The sequence below is a fragment of the Melozone crissalis genome, unplaced genomic scaffold (assembly GCF_028551555.1).
Source record: "Melozone crissalis strain CALT ecotype California unplaced genomic scaffold, PUWL_Pcris_2 ptg000074l_1, whole genome shotgun sequence".
NCBI lineage: Eukaryota > Metazoa > Chordata > Aves > Passeriformes > Passerellidae > Melozone > Melozone crissalis.
The window spans coordinates 4,237,763-4,254,225 of NW_026535851.1; the positions used below are offsets into that span (position 1 = coordinate 4,237,763).

At 44.4% G+C, this 16,463-nt stretch overlaps 1 pseudogene; it reads right to left on the reverse strand.

Moving 5' to 3' along the window:
- Positions 1-8,738: 8,738 nt before the first annotated feature.
- On the reverse strand, positions 8,739-11,423 carry LOC128946097 (uncharacterized; annotated as a pseudogene).
- Between the last annotated feature and the right edge of the window lie 5,040 nt (positions 11,424-16,463).

A 16,463-nucleotide genomic window follows, 5' to 3' on the forward strand; every position in this document is an offset into this window, starting at 1 on the left:
GTGTGTGTGGATTGAGTGACTGTCTGTGCCTGCCTGAGCGGCTTTCTCAGAAAATGCTTTTGGGAAGGTAGCAGCAAAACACCATCCATTTTACCACTGCTACAATTAGCATAAGAGATTTGATAATCAGGATGCCTTGGCAAGAACAAACAGAGCTTTGAAGATTGCAAGAAGATTGGATCAGACTGGCAAAAGGGAAGAAGATTGAATCAATTTCTGTGAGTAGAAGAGATGTTGCAAAAAATGTATAAGTTTGTTTGTGTGGCGATTAACCCAATCATTATAGAAAAAAATTACTAGCCTTCCTAAAATAGTATATCAGCATATGTAGTCCACAGTAAATTCGGATTCTGATCACGTCAGTGATCTCTGTCTCTCTCTTAATCGACCCACACAAGCATTTATCTTGACCCTACCCCCTCGTGGAATTTCTATTAGCTGAACACTGCTGGAACCCAAGAGGTGGTAGCCATATGTGTCTTTTTAAATATCATTTCTGTCTTTTTGCTTCTTCTAAATCCCTCTTCTTGGAATTTTTGAGTACCTTTTAAAATCAGACACGCTTGGAGTTTGATAAATTGAATGGGCAAAGTTAATGCTTTGAGAAGTGCTTTGTGTTGACTGAATGCTGCTCTAAACCTTTTCCCAGTTGTTTAATTTTCTAAAGTTGCCAGTAAAGTTCTTTTTGTTGTTTTGACCTCTTGAGAATATCTTGTCAGTATTTCTCCTGTGCATCTTATTCAGAGTTCATGAACAGCCATAAGCCCTTACAAGTCTGTTTTCGAGTGAGGTCATTTGGGGCCTAATAGAGACAAAAAGGAAATCAGTGATCTCCCAGACATAAAAGAATTGAAATCAGCTCCTTTGATCCCTATGAGGGGACATCTGGTCAGACAGTGCATACTCTGACCAGGAACAGGAATACGGGGTCCCTGCCTTTGACCAGAAGGAGGAAAGGCATGACCAGGCACATTGGATTGTGTGAATTCAATAGCCTAGCACATCAGACCCACAGAAATATAAAGCTTTAGTAGATACCGATGCACAGTGTACACTGATGCTGATGCCTTTTGGACTACCTAAAAATAGAGGCCAGACAAAATTAAGAGAATAAAAAGAGGTTATATTTATCCTCTATTTTTACAACTGCTGTTTGACATGATGTGAGGGTTATGCTCTATGATTTAGCTACCACGGGAAATGAGCCAGCAATGTGTATGCTCCCGTCCTGGAGAATAATTTTTGAGACATTGAAAAAGCAAGAGCAGTCTCAGGCTGTATCCTCTGCAGATACCACCGGCCTCCTGCCTCGCTCTGTCTCTCTTCACTTTGACTCTCCCTGCCCACTTGATACAGGAACCTCTGATACTGAAGAGCGGCCACACCCATCAACCTCACCCCTGCCCATACAAAGGAAGGGAAGGCATCCTTTCTCACGGTTGTTAGCAGTCTATATCACTGAAGGTGGCTCTAGCAGTCAGGAGGAGGGGGAGCCCTTCGATCCAGGACCTATAGGTTCAGATTATGAGACTGATCAATTCCCCCCTGACCTTCATGATAACTGGATGAAATTAAAGAAAAAGGCTCTTAAAGAGGCGGAGCCCCGAACATACTTTGGGTGCAGGAAATCTGTGCATTTGAAAAAGGACTGCTTCAAAAGGGGGGAGGCCAGATCCAAAATTCCCAGTATTTGCCCTCAGTTCCATAAGGGAAGGCATTATGCTAATCAGTGTCAGTCCAAGTATGATTTTGAAAGGTGTCCAATATTGGGAAACAGGAGACAAAGCGCAGAGCGGCACTACGCAAAGACACAAATGCCCCAACTGATGCCTCAGAGAAGACCACTACAAGCCTCAGCCCAGCTGCCGCCCCAAGCAGCCTTCGACAGACCACAAGCAGCCTTCTCTGAACCATCGCCGATTTCCAACCCACCACACCAGGGAGTGCTGGACTAGACCTTGAAACCTCCATCGCAGTAACATTACTTGATTCATCTGGTCATTTACTTCCCACAGGAGTTTTTGGACCACCAGGGCAGCATATGCATGCATTGCTTTTATGTTGGTCATCCACCTCTTTGTTGGGACAGTTTGTTCTCCCTGGGGCTATAGAGTCTGACAATGAGATTATGATAATGGCCTGAATACCTCAACCCCCTTGCACCGTTCCCCAAGGGACTCTAATAACTCAATTGACTTTACTTCCCCAAACCATGAGCATACCCTTCACTGACATAATGCAACAAGAGGGATTTAGGTCTACTGAGACACCCCAAGAATGCTGGTAACAACCTATATCAGTACAACACCCCACATGCCAATGTACACTGGCATTAAAAAGACAAGAGATAACACTTGTTAGCCTCATAGACAAGGGCTGAGCGTTGCAGTTATCTCTAGAGTTAAATAGACCCCACAATGGTCCCTTGCTGAAGTGCCTCAGGCCCTTTCAGGCATTAGAGGGAGCAGCAGTAGCTATCAAAGCTGACACTTGATACAGATCAAAGGCCCTAAGGGACACCTCGCTTTATTCAAACCATTTATATTACCGGTTGCTTGCCTTTTACTCCAGTTCTGTCCCATTCTCGGCTGTTTTTGATGGCCTGGAAAGGCTTGGGATGGCCTTGGGACAGCCCGCGCTCCAAAGGACGAAAAGAGTCTTCAGGTTTTTTCTCAGTCTTCAGTGTTTATTAGTTTTTATCTACAATATCTTCTCTCGGCCCGACAGAGGTCCACACAGCACGTTGGCCATGAGCACACTGAGAGCCCTCGAGGCGGTCACTTATCTTTATACCCAAAACCACGTATAAGATATTTACCTATTTTCCCCAATACCTTTCACCCTTATTGACAAGTGCACTTTTAGTAAGAACCAATCCCAAAGTGCCACCACCACCACAGAAGATGGAGGCCAAGAAGAAGAAGAAGAAGGACAGGACACGCCCTAATTCCTCCATCTTGTTTCTCTAGAACCCCCCTGTACCGAAATTCTAAAACCTGTGTTTCACACTATAATTAACCTATCCCTTCACCATTTACCCCCATGTGATCCTCCCATCCTCATACAGATGTCATCTCCTGTGCAGGATCAAAGTCCAGCCACCAGACACTTCTGGCAACATTCCAGGACCTCCGAGCCCCCCAAGGGTTATCTCGGTGACTCTGCACATCAGGACTGATGTGCTGAGATCCCACATCTCCCCCTTCTGTTTGCACTAAAAAGACTTCTTTTGCTACCTGACTCATGACACGTCTTAGACATGCAAAGATGCACGGGATAACAAGTATGAGGACTAAGAGAATTATTAAGACATAGAATGCTATCTTTAAAATTCCTCTCCATATGGGAGAGATGTCAAAGAATTCTACCAGATCATCGATCCATGATCCTGTGATCTCGCCAAGTTTATTTATGCTGTCCTTTATTTTCTGAATACTTTCATGAATTGATCTGGAATGGTCTGAGAGATTCATGCAGCACATCCCTTCAAATTCTTCGCACCCATGTCCATGAGCGAGCAATAGATAATCGATCGCTGGTCTGTTTTGAAGAGTCGCCTGTCTTACACCACTGATGTCTTTTAACATGTCACTCAATGCGACAGACACAGACTGAGCATGTTTGCTCAACCAACAACCCATGCGGTCGATTTGAGTCAAGGCCACCCCTGATGCTGCTTGAGGTGAAAAGATTGCTGTAGCAACTCTCGCTGCCTTGTCCCAAGTAAATATTTCGTCATTGCAATCTGCCGCATAATGTTGTATTGATCTTTTTTCTTTGCGCTTTTTCTCAGTTAGCGATTTCAAATCAGGTGATAACATTGAAATTTCCCCAATGCTGCATGGACCTCCCGTGGCATTAGCAGGAATGCCATGCCAAATTCTGTCCCCGCAAATTAGAAACAAACCCCGTGGCAATTGCACTGGGACTTAGATCGATCCTCTGGCAGTTTTCTCTGTGTATTTGCACCATGCTGATGCATTTTTATAGAATTCATGATTGGGAGTCAAATCGATAGTTTTTGCCTTTGTGACATTTGGAGTTTCAAACTGCATGCAGAGTTCCATTGTCATGGACCAAAAAATCTCCAATTCCTGAGGTTCTGTAGAAGCCACAGGAAGTAGATGTGTCCAAGCACACCACTCTTTCACAGGATCTTTAATGACCTGCGAGATGTTAACTGCGAAGTGTCCTGGAATTGGCCATTCGTCCACTGGCAATCCAACCATGCATGCTGAAAATGGTCTCCCTGGCCTCGAGTGTGTCAGACAAATACTATCCAAATTCGCTGCTTGAGCTAATGCCTCCCATACATTTTGTTTTGGTTGATTAATAGGTAAATTTGCCCCATTGCTTATTGCAATGAATGAAAGAATGATGCACATAAACATTATGAAACTCATGACTTGACTTTTGTGCGAAATCATTGTTATGTTTTTCACTCAAGACCCCAAAGGAAAAATCCCCAAAGTCTTTAGTTTCTTTTATTTCTCTTCTGAGTCGTCTTTTGCAGTCTGAGTCTCGACTTCTGTCTGAGTACTCGTCTCTTTGTTTCTCGGATCAGCATCCTCCTGTTCTTGCGTTTGAAATGGCTTCACGTGTCGCGCTGACACCCACTTCAGACCTCAATCTGTGGAAACACAAGCGAAAGCCTTGCCCCAAGTGATTAGTTTGAAAGGACCCTCTATTTGTCCTTTCTCTGGGTTTCTGATCAAAACTAAAGGATCTTCCCTTAGCTTTGCCTGTGTGTTGTTTAGAAAATGCCTCACGATTGGTGGATTAGGTTCTGAGGATGAACTATTTAGGAAATTCAACACATACAGCGCCTTATTCAATTTCATGTGAGGTGTTGCCTCTGGCTCACCCCTTCTTTGTCTGTCCAGAAGGGATTTCAGGGTGTGATGTGTTCTTTCAATGATCGCCTGACCTGTGGGCGAATGTGGAATACCAAACGTATGTTTGACACCCCATCTTTTCAGGAATCTGTCAAGCACCCTGCCTGTATACGTTGGACCATTGTCTGTTTTTATCTCCTGAGGCACACCTAATGATGCGAATGCTTGCAGAAAATGTCAACAAGCATGGTCTGCTGTTTCCCCTGCATGTGCTGAAGCAAAGACTGCACCTGAGAATGTATCTACTGAAACATGAACATTTTTGAGCCTCCCAAGGGATGGATACTTTGTGACATCAGCTTGCCACAATTGAAGACTTTGCAGTCCCCGCGGATTGATTGCTCCTGTAGAAGAAGGTGGCTGCACAAGCTGACAGTCTGGACAAGCACTAATGATCTCCCTCGCCTGACTCTTTGTGAGACGAAAGGACTCCATCAGCGCCTGTGCATTCTGATGAAAGAACACATGACTTAATCTTGCCTGCTCAAAAATGTCCGGCAGTGTTTGCGAAATGGGCATTGTCAACCTGTCCGCCCGAGCATTCCCTTCCGCTAAAAACCCCGGAAGTGTCGTGTGCGCTCTAATGTGCGTGATAAAATATTCTCTTTCCCTGCTTTCTAGCAATGTTTTCAAGCTCGCCAGATATGGGTATAAAACCTCATTACTGACCTCTTTCAAGAGCGAGCCCTCCGATCTTTTGACCACACCCGCAACATATGCAGAATCTGTGACCAGATTTGTTGCCCGATTGATAAATGACACAAAATTCGAATAAGTTTTGTGGGTGCTTTATTACGGGCCCGGGGTGCTGGGGGACTCACGTCCCAAAAACCCAAGCCCCCGATTTCACATATGGGTGCTTCCCTCTTATACATGCGATTCACAACAAAGTCTCCAAGAAACAGTTCCCTTGTGATACATTCCTTGGTTCACAGGCAAGATCATAAATCTTCTGCTTATCTTATTCTAAGAGCATTGTATGCTGCCTCCAGACAGGTTAGCATTCTTACTTTCCTGCACTAGTTTAATTATTTACTAAATTCCTAAGACTACCTGCTAAGTTACACACAAACCAAACACACACACTATCAACGGCTGCAAAACTGCAAAACTGCTTTTAACAAACCAATTCACACACAACTCATAACTATACTATAATTACACATTTTGCTAAATTTCATTTCTTTTCCAACATTTCCCCCCTTTTGAGCATCCTTCAGTCCTGCTGCAAGGATGCTCAATCAACAGTATTGACAGTAACATCTTCATAACGAGGTGGGGAGTGTTCTTCATTCTGCCGCCCGCGGGTCATCGCCTTCAGCAACCGGAGAGATCGCTTCTTTTCCTTTTCGATCACTCCTAAGAGGCATCTATATACAATCCATATAGTCACTAAAAATACTAAAAACATTAGTGCATACTGTATAGCAGATGTAATCCAGCCAGACAGGTGAAGCCCCAAAGAATCAAATACTGCTCCTATCCAGTTATGCTGTGCTTCCTTTTCAATTTCCTTGGTTTTTGTTTCCACTTCTGCCAGTTGAGAAATATCTTTCTCAACTTCAAGTGTAACATTTGGAATGTGTACACAGCAATGATCTATTCTCCTACTCAGGTAACCACAAACTCCATGTTCTCTTTACAGTAGCAAATCCAATGCCATTCTGTTTTGTAGGGTCATTCTTGATGTAGCTTGCAATTGCAAATTTAGATCTTTAAATCCCTTCTTAGTAGCTGCTGCCAACCTTTCTGTCTGTCCTAACAAGTTGTTGAGCATTTCCCTATTTCGATATGTCGCTACCGGAGGGAATAATGATTCTAATATCCATCCAAAGTGTACTCCTGAGCCAGGTTCATGCCACTGCTCCTCTAGGGATTCTTCCCTCTTTCTGAGTCCTTTCCTTTGGATCAATCTATTCTGTTTCCAGTATGGACACAATGTGGGAACCCCTAGGGTGATTTGTGTTACTGATCCATCTAGAGGTAAATGTGTGGTCCACTGTCCATGTCCCAACACCCAGACTAGATTTCCAGGGCTATGCACAGTAGTATATCTGCAATCTATGGGTCCATCCATGGACTCTCGGCTAACCGTGTGATCATACCCCCTACACTCGCATCCCCACTTTAATGCCATTTTCACTGGTACCAATCCAATTAGGTCTTCCGGTGTATCACATGTAAAAACCTCAGTACAATTCCAATCCTCTTTCTGCGGTCTGAACTCTCGGGAAGATGTAGATGTGATGAGGGCCCTATAATGTGACTGATTCTTTACTCCTGACCATTGGATGCACCATTGTACTTCCCCAAGGTAATTATAGTGTTCCAAAACACTAGGTCCCCATAATGTCTTCCAACTATTCCAGGTGTCAAAATTCTGTGTGACATTCTGACAACTCATCTCATTTCGGTGGGATTTCGTTCTTATTCATACTGTATTGCATGGCTCATCTATTGGGGTTGCAATTAAACACTTCCTGGTATTTTGAATCCAACCATAATGATTGGGTTTCTTTTCACATTCCTCTCTAGTCATAGCCCGAATGGTCATACACAAATCCCTCCATACATCCACTGGTTTGGGAACTGACTGGCAGGACCATGAAACATTCTTGAATGTTTCAGGCATTTTGGTTACCGGTATTATTCCCCAGGGAATTGGTTCACCTGCAGCCTGTGGTAATGGTAGGCAAGCTGTTATTTTAGTCACGTTCTGCATGATCCCAAAATCTCTAATTAATCCTACCACTAAGTTTTCCTGCTCAGTATCCCGTTCTATTGTATCATTAGCCTCCCGTCTACCCCTTCTACCATGTCTCTGTAAGGATAACATCATTCTGTCATGCCTCCACCATGCATTTCCTATTCTACGATTAGTGACATTCAACCACCCACAACCTTTGCCTTCCTTCTCCCACCAACTGGTCCCGTCCTCTATTCTGTCCCAGGTCAGTTCCCTATTTTGCCTCCACCTTTTGACCCATAGGTTCCTTTGATATCTTGATCTTACTAGGTAGGAACAATTTATTCTAAGGGGTGACCCATCCCACATGTCCGCTGCCATTGATACTGTATCAACCTTTATGTTTTCAGCACGATCCCCTGTCCATGGCAAAACCCTCATACTCACTCTTTTGTAATCAAAACTATCCCGTATCTTGACCAAACATGTATATTCTCCCGTATCGTTTGTGGTTACCTTAGTAAGATTCAGTACCGTGTTTCCTTGTTGTTTATCCTGATCCCAACCGACTCCGATCTTGCCTCGGCTTCTTTCAGCCCCCCGTTGCCATATTGCAATAACTTCACCGGCCTCAACTCTCTGGCTGTCAAATATAACACAAGTTAATTGAACATCCATCCCTTCCATGACTGTAACCTTTGTTTCTTCAACCTGTACTAGAGTAGACCCTTGAACGGGTAATAGTCTCATGATCACTAGCAGTAATATAATTAAGAAGGCGGCTTTGCGCGGAAGATCATCCGGGTTGGAGACACTATCTGGGTTTCCCATTGGAACGGTGCCTTCTTTACCCTGGTGTAATGGATCCAAGCATCCATCCCCCGGACCTTCACCGCCGTGTAGGTCGTCATCATCACCTGGTGGGGTCCACTCCATGATTCCCGTAGCGGATCCGTGATCCACTTCTTGACGTACACCTGGTCCCCAGGCTGAATGTCGTGGACCGAATTCTCCAGCGTGAGCGGTCTATTCCACTATAAAGTATTTCTTAAAGAATTCAAGATCTTATTAAGTGACATAACATACTCTGCAATTGCCTGGTCCCCACTCAAATGTACCTCCCCTTTTAATACAGTTGCATGATATGGTTTGCCATATAGTATCTCATATGGACTTACGCCTACCTTTTCCCTTGGCTTAATTCGAATCCTGAGTAGGGCCAAAGGCAAAGCTTGAGGCCAGTGCAGTTTAGCTTCCTGGCAAATCTTTTTAATTTGTACTTTCAGGGTTTGATTCATCCTTTCCACCTGCCCACTAGACTGAGGTCTCCAGGGGGTATGCAAATTCCATGTTATATCTAACAATCGTGCTAATTCCTGTACTACCCCGGCTATAAAATGCGGACCCCTATCTGATGACAATCCTAAAGGTACTCCAAATCTTGGTATCATTTCTTTTAACAAGGTTTTTACCACCTCCTTAGCCTGATTAGTTCTACATGGAAAAGCTTCTGGCCACCCTGAAAACGTACATACTTACACTAACAAGTATCTGTATCCCTGTGCCCTAGGCAATTCGGAAAAATCAACTTGCCAGTAATCTCCCGGTTGTGGCCCGACTTGCAGCTTTCCCATTTGTATTTGTCTCCTAACTACTGGATTATTTTTCAAACATACCGGGCACATTGCATTAACTCTTTTTGCCATTGTTAACATCTGATTAGAGATTATCTCATTTTTCAAAAATTTTACCAATACTTCTGCCCCCCAATGACATTTGTTATGTTCTGATTCCAAAATAAATTTCATTATGCGAGTAGGTACCACTATTTGTCCCATTGGTGTAACATACCACCCAAGTTGATTCCTCTGTGCCCCTAGCAAGTTTATTAGTTTTCCATCTTCTATTGAATATTTGGGCTCCTGATTCAGGTAAGGGGTAGCCGGATTCGTTCTTACCGGTACCAATGCCATTTGAGTCCATATTTCCCGTGCCACTTGCCGTGCTGTAACATCAGCAAATCGGTTTCCTCTGTAAACGTCTCCTTCCGCAGTCTGATGTCCTCTAACATGCATAACTGCAACTGCTTTGGGACTATGTACTGCATCCAGTAGCTGTAGCACTTCTTCCCGGTGCTTGATGTTGGTTCCCTGTGAATTCAATAGCCCCCTTTCCTTCCATAACGCCCCATGTACGTGAACCACACCAAAGGCATATTTAGAATCTGTCCAGATATTAACCCTTTTGTCCTTGCTCAAATACAGGGCTCTGGTGAGTCCAATCACCTCTGCCTTCTGGGCCGAAGTTCCAGGTAACAAAGCCTTTGCCTCTATTACCTGATCCAATGTTACCACTGCATACCCGGCATAGCGAGTCCCATTCTCGACAAAACTGGATCCATCAGTGTATAGTTCCCATTCAGGGTCTTCCAATGGTTCATCCTTTAAGTCGGGTCTGCTGGCATATACTTGTTCAATTACCTCTACGCAATCGTGCACCAGTCCCCCAGCCTCCTGGTCACTGCGTAAAAACTCCGCTGGATTAACATGATTAGTAGTCCTTATTTCAATATCATCCTGTTCTCTCAGGATAGCCTGGTATTGCAACATTCGACTGGATGATAGCCAGTGACCCCCCTTTTGCTCCAAAACGGCCATGACCATATGGGGAACAAACACTTTCATTTTTGCCCCCAAAGTCAATTTCCGGGCCTCTTGAATAAGAATTATTGTTGCCGCCACGGCTCGTAAACACGAGGGCCACCCGGAACTTACCGAATCCAGTTGTTTAGAGAAGTATCCCACTGGCCTCTTCCAGGATCCCACCTTCTGGGTGAGGACCCCCAATGCTAGTTTTTGCCTCTCATTCACGTACAACTGGAATTCCTTGGTCAGGTCAGGGAGTCCTAGGGCTGGGGCCTCCTTTAGTGCCTGCTTCAATTCCTGGAAGGCCTTCTTTTGCTGTGTTGTCCACTCCAGCCGATGCTGCTTCAAGGCCTCATACAGTGGCTTGGCTAGGAGACCGAAATTCATGAGCCACAGTCGACACCATACCACCATTCCTAGAAAAGATCTCAATTCCTGATGGTTACGAGGAAAAGGAATAGCACATATTGCCTCTATTCGGTTTACTCCCAAACGTCTCTGCCCTTGTGTGATCTCACAACCGAGATAAATAATGCTATTTTTGACCAATTGAGCTTTTTCCTTAGAAACCCGATACCCTGCTTGGCCCAGCATGTTGAGTAATTTAATTGTTAATTCCACACACATTTCCCTTTCCTTAGTAGCCAGAAAGATGTCGTCCACGTACTGCAGGACTACATACAAGGATGGGGATATTGTTACCTGGGTTATCTTCCATTCCTCCAGCTCCTTGGCCAGTTGGTTTCCAAAAATAGTAGGGGACCATTTAAATCCTTGTGGGATTCTGGTCCACGTAAGCTGCTTCTTTCTCCCAGAATCAGGACTCTCCCACTCGAAGGCAAAATATTTCCTACTCTCTACTGCCAGTGGGATGCAGAAGAAGGCATCTTTAAGGTCAATCACTGAGAACCATTTAAACTCCTCCGATACAGATGTTAACAAGGTGTAAGGATTAGCAACAACTGGATGTATGTCTTTCACTATTTCATTAATAGCCCTTAAGTCCTGTACCAAACGGTACTTACCATTAGGTTTCTTTACTGGAAATATTGGAGTATTATACTTGGATTCACATTCCTGTAATATTCCTTGAGCCAAAAATTGTTTAATTAATGGGGCTACTCCCCTCCTTGCCTCAAGCTTCAAGGGGTATTGCTTTACCCTCACTGGTTGGGCCCCTTCCTTTAGTTCCACCTTTACTGGCTGTGCAGCTTTAGATTTTCCGGGAACCCCTGACTCCCATACCCAGGGTACTACAGCCTGCTCAATTTCTTCTGGAATAGGAGAGGCATCCACTTCCTTGATCACAAAAATGCCTGCTATTTGTTCCTCAGGTATTTCCAATTTCACCCTTCCCCCTTCAAATATTATTTTCACATTAAGTCGGGACAACAGGTCTCTGCCAAGAAGGGGTGTGGGGCAGTTTGGCATATACAAGAATTGGTGATCTAATTCCTTCCCCCCAAACCTAAGATTTAAAGGTTGTAAAAATGGTTGTTCCTCTAGCTTTCCTGTTGCCCCCACCACCTGTACTGTTGTGTCACTCAAAGGTCCCAATAGTCTATTAAGAACAGAATAGGTTGCTCCAGTGTCTACCATAAATTCTTGATCCTTTCCATCTATCTCTAAAACTACCCTAAGATCCTTTTCTAGTCAGCTTTGATTCTGATAGTTTCCCAAAACTAGTGCTTGAGCGACTTCTGCTGGTCCTCCCGTGAATCCTCCCACAGGAGCATTCCCCATTGGACCTGTCCTTAATCCTATGTTTCCCATGCCCATACCTCCTCTAACCGGGCATTCATTTTTCCAGTGTCCTAACTGTCGGCAAAACGCACACTGGTTTGGATCCAACCTCCCCGTGTTAGGTGCAAACCCAAATCCTCCCCGACCTCTTGCCAGCCCCCTTTGTCCGTGATTAGCTCCTCCCCGACCTCGACCCCTAATGGGTCTTCCTCCTACCCCTGTCTGTTTCATTACAGCCAGAATACTAGCTTGTTGTCTTTTTGCGGTTTCTTTTTCCCTGTTGTTGTATACTTTCCACGCTACCTCCAACATTTTATCCAAACTTCGAGTGTCCTCTCCTTCCAACTTTTGTAACTTTTTCCTAATATCCTCTTGTGATTGCCCCATAAACAACAATGCCAATTGAAGTTTTCCTGATTGATCCTCTACATCTAAATTAGTAAACTTCCGAGCCAAGTCTTTTAATCGTTCTAAAAAGGCAGACGGTGACTCATTCTTGTCCTGCTTGACCGAATACAGCTTAGACCAGTTCATAGTCTTAGGTATTCCTGTCCTAATTCCTTCCACCAACAATTCCTGATATCGTTTTACAGCCCTTATTCCTCCCGTAGAGTTTGGGTCCCACCTTGGTTCCTCACTAGGTACCAATTCATCAACTGTTTCATTTAGTTGTCTCAACCGAATTTCCTCACGAGCCTTTTCTCTAGTGGTTTTAATAACCATTTCCTTTTCTGTGGAATCCATTATAGTATCTAATAATACCTGTAAATCATTCCAGTCCGGATTCTGAGTCTTTATTACCATTTTAACCACCCTTGCCACCCTTTCAGGATCCTCCCGATAACTCCCCGCTGATTGCTTCCATATTACCAAATCCCCGGGGGAGAAAGGCACCTTTATAAGTATCCTTTCTCCCTGTGGTCCCACAGCTTCCCTTAACGGAGCAATTAACTGTGGCCCCTTCTGCCCCTTCTTCCCCTTCCGAGTCCGCCCTGCTAACGGAGTTCTTTTAACACTCTCATTCTTTTCACCATCATCACCATCACTATCACTCTCACTAGATCCCGTTTTTATAGCTATATCCGCAGGGGGAGCAGGGGGCAGATTAGGAGCAACCGGAGCCCTCGGAAGTGCTATACAGTAAGACAAATCTTCCTCAACTGAAGGATACAAATTACGCTCCTTTCTTTCTTTACATCCCACACACTCCCTTTCATCATTCACTTCTAAAACCAAAATACCGCACTCCTTTTGCCATTCATCTTTCCGGTACAAAACGAAAAACAAATCCAAATATGGTATTTCATCCCATTTCTCATTTCTCCTTAAAAATTGCATCAAAGATTCCATTATCTCCAATTCCAGTGTACCATTCACTGGCCATCCCGCTTGCCCAATCTCATATTCAGGCCACCAATGATTACAATAATCTATCATTTTACTTTTATCCGATTCTTGATAATACCCCTCACTTTTCCACCGTTTCAATATACAGCCTAATGGCGTATTTCCAGGTATTTTACCATTGGCTTGCACTAAGGTTTTAAAAGTTTTAAAAGACATCATATTACAGCCTTTAATTCCACCTTTAGTTCCAGTAAACCAATACACCTTAAACCAATATACCTTCTCGCCGTCCTTCCCAAACAAAAACAGGAGGCGAGTTCCGGTCCTGCGTCCTTAGACGTCTTATGGCCGGAGCCTAGGCTTTTTACCAACCACCAAATCCAAATCCAATTATCACCTTTTTCCAATATAAAGCACCTTCGGGCTTACCCTGGCAGTTGTCCAACAGGCGCGGGGTCGGGCACGACCGATGTCTCCCTGAGAAGTGCTCGGTGCCGGCTTGGAGTGGATCGGGACGCGGAACCGCCCCAGCTGCCTTTGGAGTCCTGCCGCGGTCGCCAGAAAAACTGTTGCCCGATTGATAAATGACACAAAACTCGGATAAGTTTTGTGGGTGCTTTATTACGGGCCCGGGGTGCTGGGGGACTCACGTCCCAAAAACCCAAGCTCCCGATTTCACATATGGGTGCTTCCCTCTTATACATGCGATTCACAACAAAGTCTCCAAGAAACAGTTCCCTTGTGATACATTCCTTGGTTCACAGGCAAGATCATAAATCTTCTGCTTATCTTATTCTAAGAGCATTGTATGCTGCCTTCAGACAGGTTAGCATTCTTACTCTCCTGCACTAGTTTAATTATTTACTAAATTCCTAAGACTACCTGCTAAGTTACACACAAACCAAACACACACACTATCAACGGCTGCAAAACTGCAAAACTGCTTTTAACAAACCAATTCACACACAACTCATAACTAAACTATAATTACACATTTTGCTAAATTTCATTTCTTTTCCAACAGATTGAGGGGTTGTTTGAACAACTGAAATGCTCGGACAACGGCTGCCAACTCCACAATTTGTGGAGAGCCCTGAACCATCTTCATGTCTGATTCCCAATCCCCTGTCGTTGAGTTTCTCCACGTGATCACCGATTTGTGTGTCTTCCCTGAGCCATCAGTGAACACTATGATCCCGTCCAAAGGTTCTTCACTTATTTTTGGTTTCGCTCTGTAACATATTTGTGATTGCAGTATTCTATGCTGTGGAAAATGGATTGTGCAAATTCCCGGGAAAGCTAATAACGCTATTAATAAGTCTTTCGATTGTTTCATTACCCAATCAAAATAGTCTTGCTTCAAAGGTAATCTGATGACTGAGAATTCCCGTCCTGCCATTGTCAGCAACCTTGTTCTTGCCTTTATGATGATTTGTGCTGCCATCTCTAAATCGGTGAGAATTGTCTTTGAGGGCCTGTTTGGTAGAAAAACCCACTCTGTGATTATCAAAGAGTCCTTTTGTGATTCATCCCATTGGAAGATCAAACCATGGAACTGTGTTTTCTTCCCCAGCACTGCCAACTGAAAAGGCAACATTGGAACAAATCAATGTGCCTGCCTTTTCTGTATCGCATCTGTGACTTTCTCCAACTCTTTCTTCGCTTCTGGCGTGAGTGTCCTGGGAGATTGAATGTCTGTGTCTCCTCTCAAAAGATCGAGCAATGCTGGAATGTCGCTGTTTGTGATTCCCAAAACTGGCCTCATCCAGTTGATTTCTCCCAAAAGCTGTTGTAAATCATGCAAATTGTTGATCTTAGTGCTGATCTCCATTTTCTGAGGTTTTATTGTTCTCTCTGAAATTTTCCACCCTAGATATTTCCAAGGCACAACCTCCTGAACCTTTGAAATGCTGATTTCCAGACCTGCCTTTTGCACTTCTGCGATCACACAGTCACGAGCTTCTTGCAGCTCCTGTTGTGTTGACTCTGCAATGAGCAAATCATCCATGTAATGAATGATCTTCACCTTTGGAAATTTCTTCCGCGCTGGTGCCAAAGCTCGTGCCACGTACCATTGACAGATCATCGGAGAATTTTTCAGTCCTTGTGGAAGGACGACCCAATGGTACCGCTGCAGAGTCGTTTCCTTGTTGATACTCGGAACTGAAAAGGCAAATCTCGGAGCATCGTCTGGATGGAGCGGAATACTGAAAAAACAATCCTTGAGGTCAATGACCACAAGCGGCCATTTTCTGGGAATCATTGAGACAGATGGAAGTCCCAGCTGAAGTGGTCCCATGTCTTCTATGACTTCGTTGATCTTCCTGAGATCATGTAACAACCTCCATTTGCCTGATAGCTTTTTCTTGATGACAAACACTGGAGAGTTCCAAGGGCTGTCTGTTGGCCTGATGTGTCCCATCTGCAATTGTTCTTGGACCAGGTTTTTCAAAGTACTCAACTTTTTCCGCTCAAGGGGCCACTGATCCACCCAAACTGGATCGTTTGTTCTCCATGTCAACTTCAATGTGGCGAGTGCCGCAGTGACCCCTATTAAAAATCCACTTCGACCTTCGTGCCTCATTGTGCCAAAAGGTCTCGACCCCAGACTGCGATCGGCTTTTGGACGACAAAAGGACGAATGATCGCCGTCTTGTCTCCTGGTCCCGTGACAACGACGGAATTCTCACTTTGCAGACACAGTGATGCTCCCCCTATGCCTGAGAGAGAACCCAAGGGCGCGACCAAGCTCCAATTGCATGGCCAAAAGATGTACGATATTACTGTGACATCCGCCCCTGTGTCGAGCATACCTCTGATTGCTATCGTCCTGTCTCCACATGTCAATTGGCACGTGAGTGTGGGTCGATCTCGACCTATGTGCTTCACCCATGTTGTATGTACCTCAACATGTTCCTTCATAGGGAACCCTTCTTCGTCGAAGATTGACATGACTTCTCCAACTGCGTGTGGTGGCAAGGCGAAAGCTCTCACAACCACAGTATTTTCCGGCACAGTCAATGGTGGACGAAGGGCTCTTGCCAGAACCGTCAATTCTCTATTTTTGTCTGCTGAGACAACTGTAGGATAAACAATGAGTCCAAGGATACTGCATTTGTCTTGCCTAACTATCAAGAAATCTTGTTT